Genomic DNA, 12,076 nt, shown 5'->3' on the forward strand with positions numbered 1-12,076 from the left:
AAGCAATAAAATAAAATGAGCGAGGCCGACAGTATTTCAGAATTAATAGGTAGCACTGAGCAGAGGAAGGCTCGGCGCTGACGTAAAGATCAACAAGGCATAAAAGTGATCATTCACTCCGCAGAAAATTACTTGTGTTATTCCACTCCCCCCCAAAAAAACAAAACCAAAACAAAGTTGAAATATGCATCAGACTTTTTTACATCTTTGATTGCCTGAAAGAGCTCTTGACCTACACGGTCTAATTTGCATCAGAGGTGGTCTCGGGCTCTGAGCAGGTCACCACCTGCATAAAGAATTGTAAATTACTTGGTGGGCCTAATTGCCCATGTCTGTGGCATTACTAAAAACCACTAGGGCTGTGCTAACTCTATTGTCAGATACTTAATCAAGGCCACCGGATTTATTTCCTTGCACTTGTCTGGGGACAAGCACGAGCAGAGGCCTGGGTAATTGGATCTTTTTCACGTCTAAAATTAACCAGCTATTCTTAGCCAGAGTTAGACTTTGCAAATGATAACAATAATCATATCGACCATCACCGTACAAGGCCGTGGCTTCCTTCCTAGTGGCTGCATAATGTATGACAGAGCCAGACGTTGCTCAGAATGACCTTAGCTGTGAGGTTTGGTGCCATTATGCCAATCATACACTGCAACACTTGATCAGTCACAGGCCCAAGAAACTCAATTATTCAGCCTCTTACCTCACACAGACTCAGCAGAGGCAACAGGCGCCGAGGTCGGTCTGATTCCTGTCCAACGGATCTAACGCAGGAAATGACAAAAAGTCATATTAATAAAAATTAATGTAACACAATTAGCATGGAGCTCATGAGGCAAACGTTATAGTTCAGGGCTCTGGACATTTTTCATATTCTTTTGTTGCGCTAGTGCTCATAAATTAAACCCTAGATGGAAAATCCAAAAATAAGTTAAATTATATAGAGAACATATAATGTTATAATGAAAAATCCAAGTCAAACTTTAAAATCATTTTATAAAACAAAAGTTTCATTAAATTAATTTCTCAATTTGTTTTTGACACTAGACAACAACACACTTTCCTTTGACAGATGTCAATTTGACATAGCTGGAAAACTCAACCAGCAGATGGTGGTTAAAGTGAAAGTGGTCTAAAATAAGGGTCAGGATCAGCCCATGGTGCAGCCTTAGTTGAGACGCACAGATGAAAATGAGGTTTTTCAGTAGTGGTTAATTGAATCCAAGAAAGGCGATTGAAATGCAATGCTAATGAAGGTGTAGAGCCACACCTACAGGCAAGAAGAGGGAGAGCTTCTTGTTTACAAAAACATACAAAATACCTGCATACTTTATATACTATATACTTCATACACTATTTACTCCTTAAATCAGAAATCTGAGTAATTCAGAGAATATTGACTCTCAGACAAGGGATGTTTTTCTTTCTTTTTTTTTTTTACTTGACTGAAAATAATTCTCCAATACTGAATCAAAGGATGCCAAAAAATGTGCCCAGAACAAGTATTTTCTGGACAGAGTGTACCATTACCACACGACCCAACAAATACAGCACCCAATACATCCACTGAGTATGCAAATATCAAATTTTTCATAGGGTATTTTCTAACATAACTCATCTGGATCAATGTGGACCAGGGTAGATGCAGCCGCGGTAGGAGAGCTCCCCAGGCTGGAGGCATGCAGAGGGGATGTGGTCTGTGCAGGGATGTCAGCAGCATAATGGCCAGCTGAGTCATAGGTTATAAAAAGCTGTCATTAGGGATTTCTGTCCTCAGCAGCTCATCACACAAGACCTGTGAATTATTTATTACACTGGAAACTCAAGTCCATCTGGTTTCCTCCATTTCCACCGGCTTGTTTAATAAAAGCCCGACATTTAGCACGTTAATAAATGTCTTTAAGGAGGAGTCCAATATATAATCAGGAAGTCACTTTAATAACCTCACTACGGTGATTATGTTTTTATTATGGCTGCAGAACGATATATACAATGAGAACTTAATGAGGGCATTAATATAGTGATAACGTTTAATCAAAGTGTTTATATTATTAGAACACACCTTGTAAACCGGCTAATTAGTGATTTAGCCTCACTAATAAAGTGGATTTCAATCACAGGGCTTGATTGTTTTCGCTTAAACCAAAGTTTTAGGAGGACATTTTGCAGCCATGTGATGTCAGAGTTCATGTGCTGATTGGTGTCTTTAAGAAAAGAATCACTGACTGAAGTTTCCGGATTAGATACCATGACTAGCATGTTCCGCAATTCAGCAAAAAAGAAAAACTACAACTCCCAATAAATCAGCTCCACTTCATGTTTCCCCCACCCTTTGCTTTTTGATAGCAAAGTCGATGCAAATCAGCTCAGGCATTTTCCTCACTTTGTTCTGTTCTCTCTATATGAAAACGGTTAAAAATCCCATGGGTCAGTGAAAATGATCCTTCCACTCCAGTCGCCTGCTCTAAGTCAGCCAAAACATTCCAGACATCAAAAGGCAGCTCTGCCTACCAGGGCCATTTGAGTGTCCCAACCTCCATGGCTCAGGAGGACTTGGTTATTTGGATAAATTAATTTCTGGAGTCTGCCTGAGTTGCAAAAACAACCTCCTGCCTGACAGCAAATTAGTCTAACTGCAAAACCCCGAAAACGCTCACGGTGAAAGGAAACACCTTTCCTTCTGTTTAAAGGCAAAATTGATTTTCTCCTTAGTGATGACTAAGCTGCGCTAAAGGTTTTATGTATGCCTTTGATCGGTTTCATACAGAAATATTTTTTAAAAAATGGTGGAATATATTAGTAAACCAATCTGCTGGCAGGTGAAGTGGTTCAGCATCAGCACAATGGCTCTAAAGTACACAGGCAAGTTTAGAGTTTATGTCAACATGGTATTCGGAAGAAAAATCTACATTTATGATATACTTACGTAACGAAACGCAGACAAAGCAATACGTTTCTGAGAAGAATGCTGAAATATTACCAAGACAAGGTCATAATCTAATTAGTTTACATAATTTCTGGAAGAATTAAACTTTTATTCTCATATTTTTCATCTTTTTCTGGTAGTAATACAACTTTAACCTCTTAATTTCACACCTTAATTTAGCATATTTTTGTGACGTGGCCTTTTATACCACATTGCAAACACTCAGCTGACAGGCTGCACACCATTAGACAGGCTGATGTGAAAAAAATGTAACAGCTGTCAGTGGTATTGAAAAATGATATAAAACTGCAATCTCTTGAAGACACTAAAGTTTATAAAAGACAAAGGAGAAAAAAAAAGCGATAAGCCACAGAGCAGAGACTGTGAAACTAGGGGAAAGAAAACGGTTATGGAGAGAAATTATGCAAACAGATGAAGACAATCCAGAATTAATGGTCCGCAACATTTTCAGGCTCTCCGAGAGCTGTCCAAGGACACCATAGGGGAGACGACGTGGCCCCAGTAATTGGAGGAGCATGTAACTTCAAAAGTGAGGAGAACAGACTGTAGAAGTTCCCTCTGAAGTCAAGTCCTAAAGAAAACGTGAAGCACATGTATACTACAGTAGGCAATGTGCTACATGTGTGAGATAAAATTGTTCTGCTCACTACTGCAGACATGACACAGTGCAGTATTCATGTGGAGCTACCGCACTTTTATAAGCATGTGCGTTCACTCTCTTCTGTTCCAAACTTGAAAGTTACAGCTGTTCCATCTCGGGGCGAATACTGAATAATACGGAACGCCACAAAAAATGAAAGTGATTCAAAAACAAAACAAGACATTCCACAATATCAATAAAGAAAGCCATAAAGTATGTCACTCGGAGGACATGAGCTCACGCAAAGACAAAGAAAAGGGTTTAAAGAATAAAAAACCACAAGTCACAATAAATGTGTCTTTTACAGTGTGGTGGAGTTTGACTGTGTTCTCCATCTTTCACAGACTGGATGATGTTTCAGTGAGAGAATCTGTAGACGGGCTTATAAAACCAGGGCCTTGTCAGACGATGATATAATCACAACATAAGAGCATGATACAGTATCATTAGTGGTGGTTGGCGTCATTGTTTGAGCAAAGTGCCAAACATTTAAAAAAAAAAAAAAAAACTATCAACTTACGCTTCTTTGTTCTGTTTCAGTCATTTTTAGACAGTTGTTCAGTAGAGGAAAGTTTTTTAGAAAACAAATCGCCAACTTTATTATTTAGGCAACTACGTAGCCAAACTAGTTCTAGTTTTGCTATATCCTATATAATGTAACAGATTGCTGATTACCATGCAATTTATTTGTTAGCATGTTGCTGCCTTGAGAGCTAGGTTTTATTTTATGTATTCTCAAAATTTTAGCAATTATAGCTAATAATATAGACACATGGTTTGTAGCTTGTTGCCAGCTGGGGAACATACTATTTAGCCATATACACTAATTAGTCATTACCTTTAAGCTAATTATTATGTTTCATTCTATTGATATCGATGGTTTTTATTTGGGTAAGTTTGCCATTTTATTTACCCTATTTATTTATTTTTTGCTCAGTATAAAGTGACTTCTAGGCTAACATTAAATGTTTTCAGTGACTTGAACTGCGATAATGTGAAGCCTTTACATCTGTTTTTGGTTTATTTGTTAAAGTAAAGTGGCCCGTAAGTGATTTTTCCCTTTATTGAAAGTGCTCCCCTGCTGTTTGAATCTTGCTGCGCGGACTACAGTAAAACCTGTTGTACAATACAGCTTACTTAACTTACAAGTTCCCGCAGCAGCGCTTGAACTGTGAGTAATATTTGAGAAAGGATTAAAATCTTTATCACTGAGTGAGGCAGACAAAGCAAACATGATAGCAGTGTGCTGTTCTTCTTTTCTACTGGTCTAACTGTAGCATAGTTAACTAATACAGTTACATCCAAAGAAACTCAACAGTAACCTCATCTTTATATTAAAGTAGGTATACAGAATATAAAGTATGTGAAGTTTTTAAATTACTTTAGAACAATGAGGGAATGTTTAGTTTTTTTGTTGATGTCACTATTTGTATTTTAAAAAATGTCATCTTCACACATCTGATTCAGTGAGAGGTTATTTCAGTACTTCTGGTCTACTGGAAGGAACTGCGCCTCCAGCCTTGTCTGTTATCAGGATGGCATGACTTTGACACAACATACACTTCTGTCTTGATGATGTGCTTGAGCTATACATCACCAAAATGAGCCCGTGACAGAGGAAAATGAAGACAAACTGTATCACGTTGGAATGGGAAAAGCAGAGGGGAACACAATCTTTCCAAGGCCCTTTTGGTCTGAGGGTCGTAGGAACACCAGTGAGTCAATCCAACATACACCAAGTGAGAAGAAACGTCCATTTTTAACCTGCTATCCATCACTGTCAGTGTGGTGCACGGTTTAAAAGAGGAAATAATTAGACAGAGAAATGATTGCTGCCCGCAGCAGAATAAATGGAGGTAAAACATGGATAGAACTGCTGTTAACTTAAGGCAAATGATCTTTTGATGAATGTTCACACTGCAATCCTCACTACCTGTGAAGAGTGACGACGTGAGAGAATACTATTCTCTCTGACTATTCACCTCAGAGGAAAAACCGTGAAACTTTACAAGGAACACAATACAATTTCAGACATTTGTGATGATACACATGGGCTCGCTTGATTATGCAGCGTAGACCTCAACCATCAATCCTAGAAATTCTTTTCGCTTCTGAGTGTAATATCAATTCACATGCAGAGAAAGGTCTACACTGAGGGTAACCAAACAAATACGTTTTTCCCTCAGAAATAACAGTTTTAAGTACTGCTGACGATGTCAAAACATTTGTCTGGCCATATTCAAAGGCGTTGCAAAAACTAAAGGCTAACTGCTGCTCCTCTTGCTAGGACTATGTTACTATAGTGAGGTATCTATGCATCATGTATTCAAGATGTATTTTATACAAAAATAAATTACCCAGTAGAGGATTGAGGGAACAAATGTCTGTGAACAGCTGAAAATAATAAAACAAATAATGTAAAAGCTAAGGGTTAGCCTTAAAAATGTAATCCAGGCTTATTTTTAACTCTTCTTGAAAAAGCATCGCAAGCACCTGGTGATGTTATTGTTTGACACCCAGATAGTAAGTGCTCTACAATAGTGGAAATAATAACCAAAACAATAGGCAGGAAAATCTAAAACGTTAGTAAACCAATAGTAACAAATATGTAGCTAAAACCAAAGGTTGACCAGAAAAATCAGTTTACCAAAAATCCCTTACAATTTAATTATGTTTTTATTAAGCTTAGCTTAAATATTGTAGCACAGGTTGAAAAGTTAAACAAAAAAAAAAAAACAAAAAAAACATGAATAGGTAATGATGAATAAAAATTTTCACTATTAAGGTTTCCTACTCTGGTGGCAGACCAGGTAAAAACATTGACCACATAAAGCCCATCCATGTGCCACCATTGGCCCCTGGGCCTCATTTTGGACATACCTGTTTTCCAAGAAAGAACATTTCTACTACAAAATTATATAGTTGGTTATTTATTATGTAGTTTTTGCATTTTATTACTTCAAATTAAACGCCACAGCACTGTGAATACGAAGTGACGCAGCGAACAAAACAGTGACAGAAACGGTGGGTAAGTCGTGTCACAGCTGTCTGTACTTACTGCGTGTGCGTCGTTCAGTGTGTATCAGAGTGTGTGCTTCAGAGTGTGTGTCACCACTGTCACCACATGCAACAAGTCTCCCCCTTCTCTGCCGTCTCCCTCCATCCACAAACGGGACTTTCTAGCTCTCCCTTCCACCTCTGGCACAGTTGCGCCTCCAAAAACAAAAACGCACGCGTGTGTATGAAAACACGCAGCTTTGAGCTGATCCACGCTGCTCGTCCCTCACACGTGAGCTGGAACTGTTCACCGCAGCACCAGAGTGGGAAGGTTACAGCGAGGTGTTCGTCAGAATCTGTGCGTAACCGTGCGCACCACAGACACAGACACAAAAACGCAGGGAAGAATTTTTTAACGCACGCAAATAAACTTCCTTTTTGTTGTTGTTGGTTTTGGCTCGTTTATTCTCGGTATTTTAATCGCTTATTTAAATACGTCAGATCAAATAAAGACAGTGTCGACATCAGATACAGTTTCCACAACCGAAATACACACTTCTATCCAAATCCACTTGGATTTTTGATGTACAAGAATAGTTCCTCTGTAAAATAGATCACTTCATATTTCTGTTTATGAACTAAAGCGCCACCTATAGGCCCTCAGCACGCCTCCCCATGAATACCAACAATGGGAATACAATATTCTGTATGGATTATGTTTTTATTGAACGTTTTACAGATTTTGTTTATTATATAAATTTATATATATATATTATATTTTAAATAAAAATAGCATTTTATACATAATACTTTAATACAATTTTCATAATTACTTAAGGTGTATTTCAATAAAATGAAAGAGTACTTTGGATAAAAATGAGAGATGAATTAACAATAATATTAAATTTAACATTATTTATAAAATATTTCCCAATATTTCACTTGAATTGTTTTTCTTTATATACAAATAGAAATGAAATAACAATTTCACATTAGTCTGAATTTTGACTAGTTGAATCTCTAGAATCTCTCTTTTTTTGTTTGCAGAAATTTATATTTCTACATAAAAAAATAAATTATTGGATTGAAACATCTTGCATTTTCAAGTTCAGAATTAACATGTTTTCTGAGAATCCATAGATATGAAAATTATTTTTTTCTGCTTTAATAAAAATAATTGTTAAACTAACATAAAATGATGTGAAAACACATACTTCCTATTGTCTGGAGCCTGAACACTGAAACCTTTTTTTAAGTCCTTTCTCATTATTAACACATTACCTGTGATGATCAACCAGAAGATACTGTTAGATAAGGAGTGCTTCGCTTTTTTTAAGTTGGTAACCGATCTGACTTTACAATATTCCACAGGTTCAAAACTCCATTAATGCCTCCATAAAACAATCATCAGGTTGTTAAAGTAGCCTGACAGCCTCTGTAGGGCAGTTGTCATTCTGATCCTTTAACAGCATCATCCTAATTGAGCTGGATGCTTAGACGGACAGGCTTTAATAGCCTTCAGCAATACATCACAAGACAATTCAGATAATTTGCTGCATCAATTGACTGTTCACATAATCACATTTGCTTTTGAAAAACCACTCATCCAAAGGTTCCAGGCGGAGCCTTCATTTGGGCACAGCAGCCCACACACCTTCAGATAAAGGGATGCGAGTGGATGGATATTGCCACGTATCCTTGAGAGCATTTTTTAATTTCTTGGTGCTCCATCTGTTGGAAATGATAAAGTGCAGCCATAATGGAGTGCAACAAGATTAAATTAATCAGGTTTGTCCATTATACTGCCGCAGGCTCTTCACGGATGATTGCAATTTTCTCTGTCAGGCCCATTATTGGGAGATCTGTTTAGTGGCTTGATGCAATTAAAATGGACTTAATGTAAATCTAACAATACAAATAACACTTCTGTCTGTGTATGTTTCAGAGAGGCGCGGCAGCCGGGTCCAGGAGAGCAACGGTAAACACGCACTGCAACCATTTTTAACTTCAAACAAACCGGGCTGCTATTTGATTAGTGTGGGCTCGGTGATCAATAACTATGTTTCATGTTTTCATGTTCGCCGTGATGTCGAAGGATCTGGTTCCAGAGACCACCCTCGTCTGGATGTTGGCTGTAAGGAACACAACACCTTCCACAGGCGTATCATGATGCCCATAGATCATCTGAACCTGAAGAGGGTGTGTGNAGTCAAGGTCTAATGGAGTGGCTCTGATGAAAGTGCACGCCTGTACTCCTGTGTATAAATCTCACGCTTTACTGCAGTAGGTGAAGCAGACTTGAGAGAATTTTATTAATTTTTCCCGGAGCTGATCTAATATCTCCCTGATTGGTTGCTTCCTCCTGCTGGATCAAGTCGCTGCCAGGGGACGCGGTGTACAGGATGTGAGCAGAGCAGGAGGAGATCTCGGCCTGGTGCCACAAAAAACTCCACAAAGGTGGAATTGCAAACAAAAGATTTTATAATTTCCGGAAAATTGTTGGTACGTATTTCTCTAATGAAACAAAAACAAAATCAGCATTTTGGTAATGCATTTGAACCTTTATAACATGAAAAAAGAAAAAAAAAAGCCCTGCAAAATACTCCAAAAATATTTTTTTATAGTACTTCTGGGGTTCTGAAAAAAAGTCTGCTGCCATTACAGCGCCTTTTTTAACAATTGTTTTGTTTTAAGTTTTATTTGTTCGACGGTCTGGTCGTGTTTGTCTGATTCTGCTCTTCATTTGAGCCAAAAACTTTAAATATGAGCAACACTGTGGTTGAGTGGTTTTTGTACTTGCCTTACAGCAGGGAGAATAGATGGTCATTGTGTTTGGAGTCTTCATGCTCTCCCCATGTGTGCCTGATGTTTCTTCAGATGCCTTGATTTCTCCTCTCCAGTCTGCAAACAGCCAGCGCAGGGGTTAATTATTTACTTTAAATTGACCTCAGGTATGTGAGTGTGAATGTGATGGTTGTCTCAAACTGTGGCTCTGTGAAGTGGCCATTATTATAAGCCTGACTCTTTCTAATCAGAACCATGTTACCTTCACATACAGTACAGTTCATTCAGATCTGTTCTACTGTACAGTAGCACCTCAGCTGACTTCATTAGACTTCAGTTCTAACAGTCATCAGATTTGTTTATACATTGTTTTTTTATACATCCCGGATAAATAAAGACCTGGAAGGAAGCCACTGTTTCTGCACAACATAGATATATGGCTTTGGCACTGCATATCAAAGGTTTAGTTGTGTGTATGTGTCTGTGTGCAGCAAGAAAATGACTAAACCCAGAATAAATCTAAAGAACGTTTAAGGATTAATTCATTCAACTTAATTCAGGCCACAATGATATCTCCAGTTGACATGGCTACAGTAGTTTCATTGTAGCATCAAAGAGGATGTGCTCCTGAAGACCTGAAATGCCCTTCACATTCAGCAGCAGTTTGCACCCTTGGCTTTTATGCAGAGTTCTCCTGACTCCCAAAATGTTGAAACTGTTTTTAACTTTTCATTCTAGAAGCAACTTTTTGGAAGACAGTGTTTTTTAAAACTGCTGCATTCTTTGCATTCTTGAAGTCAACATAGTGTTAGATTTATGTTACACTTTAAAAATAAGAGTTTTACTTTTTTTTTCCCACCTACAAATATTCTCCAGATCTGGTGATACCAATGTCCTGAGACTCATTTTTCATACATCTACCTGGAACCTGAGGATCACATCTGTTTTGGGTGATTTTACTGGAGTTGAGGCAACTCAGCTTAAGGTTATTGTGGCTAAATAAAGAATTACCAGAACCAATCAAACAATGCCCTTTATTACATTACACATATATGCTACGATTCATCTTGAGGTCAGGTGCTTTGTGTTAGCTTCCTATCATGTTACGGACAACGTGAAATAACTTCCACACCTGGACAAAGTAGGGCATGTTTTTTTTTTTGTTTTTTTTTTTACAGCACGCAGGGTGGAGACAGCATTTTTATTCAAATCCTGTTTTTTTCCTCTTCTCCTTCTTTTTGTTTATCACACAATGAGATTTTATTCTACCTGCTGTGTGTCTCCGCTGCCTGTGCGTAGCAGGAAACCTGAGGAGCTATGCAGCAGGGTGTTCGTTGGAGACACCTTTCACACAGGACACATTCCAGAGGTGGTGACAGGCCAACAACAAGTCAATCAATCACATTCTGTGCAGCAGTGATTTAGGAGCTGTCATACTATCTCTGTTGTTGGCCACAGGACTGCAGTGTGAGTCAGACGAGGAAGTGAGACAACACAGGGCTTTTTGAACCGCTGAGGACACGTTGAAAAAAATAATGGCTACACACACACACACACACACACCTGACCTTCTGCAAGCTACCTTTAAGATTATGCAATGATGAACAGGCTTCTTTTTTTAAATTAAATAAATTTGGCTGGAAGAAAGCTGTTCATATAGCTATTCATTACATATATCATTAGCTCACTTTAGGTCATTTTGAAGGCTAACTTTTTTGCATAATTTCTGGTCTGGTTTTAGCTTTATATGAAAATATTTTTTTTATATTTTCTCTGCTTTTACTGCTGCATTTAATCCTAACATACATACAGTGCTGACATACTGTATCTGTCTGAGTGCAAGGCCTTAAATTGACTAAATCACTGGTTTATCAATTACTTTGCATGCACCAAATGGTAACACTGTGCTGCATTATTTAAGCTAAGTCCTGGATTGTAATTTATATATTCTACTTGCAAACCTTTCTACATTTCAACCCTGGGAACATTGAGAAATATATTAAAACATTGCTTTGGTGATATTTGACCTAGAACGCTGTCCAGTTGCCAAATTAAACACCCCTGCAGGTACGGTGGAGTGTGTAAAAGCATGAAAATTGCTGCCCAATCTGTCCTCTATCAGTGGTTCTATTGGAGAGGAAGTAAGGCCAGTGTTTAAGAGGAGAGTGAAAAATAATGAGCCACCCGTTCCAAAAAATGTTTTACACAAACACAAGTACTGGCATCACTTGCCAGAATCTCCCACAAAAGAATTTACGAAGCCTTAATCCAGCGGGATAACAGAAAGAATGAGAAACTTGTACGGCAGAAGTGTTCAGTACAACTCTCTGGTATGTTTTTGGAGTATTCCTAACATTACATGGACAAGGTTGGCTCTAGACACAAGAATTATTCTTCTTAAATTTCCCTGATTGTTCTAAAAATTGTTCTAAACTTTCCCACTTGGCTTTTTTTAAAAGACATTTTCAAACTATTTCTGACAGATATGTTTCCATTTTTAGATGTTGAGTCTTTCCAGTTATCATCAAAAATCAGTTTTGGTAAACTAGGTTGTAGGTTGTTGTATAAATACTACAACGCAAAATACAGGAAATGGACAGCCTTATGCTCCAACTTAGTGGTTATAATGTGCTTAAAATAGCTTCAGTTTTTGCAAAGTCTATAGAACGTTTCTAGTATTTGTCTTAATGATGTACTACCAAAGG

At 37.9% G+C, this 12,076-nt stretch overlaps 2 long non-coding RNA genes across 2 annotated transcripts in view; both read right to left on the reverse strand.

The window, feature by feature from the left end:
* The window catches only part of LOC112486861 (uncharacterized), a 26,433-nt gene extending 19,223 nt beyond the window's left edge, over window positions 1-7,210 (reverse strand). Inside the window, exons 1-2 of the long non-coding RNA XR_003049421.1 lie at window positions 6,649-7,210; window positions 707-767 (exon numbers count right to left, since the gene is read on the reverse strand). This is a non-coding gene — a long non-coding RNA (uncharacterized LOC112486861). The remainder of the gene's footprint in view (window positions 1-706; window positions 768-6,648) is intronic.
* A 2,177-nt stretch (window positions 7,211-9,387) lies between these two features.
* The window catches only part of LOC107988370 (uncharacterized), a 22,615-nt gene continuing 19,926 nt past the window's right edge, over window positions 9,388-12,076 (reverse strand). The window contains exon 5 of the long non-coding RNA XR_001759877.2: window positions 9,388-9,488. This is a non-coding gene — a long non-coding RNA (uncharacterized LOC107988370). The remainder of the gene's footprint in view (window positions 9,489-12,076) is intronic.

Source organism: Cynoglossus semilaevis, chromosome 3 (assembly GCF_000523025.1).
Source record: "Cynoglossus semilaevis isolate Cse_v1.0 chromosome 3, Cse_v1.0, whole genome shotgun sequence".
NCBI lineage: Eukaryota > Metazoa > Chordata > Actinopteri > Pleuronectiformes > Cynoglossidae > Cynoglossus > Cynoglossus semilaevis.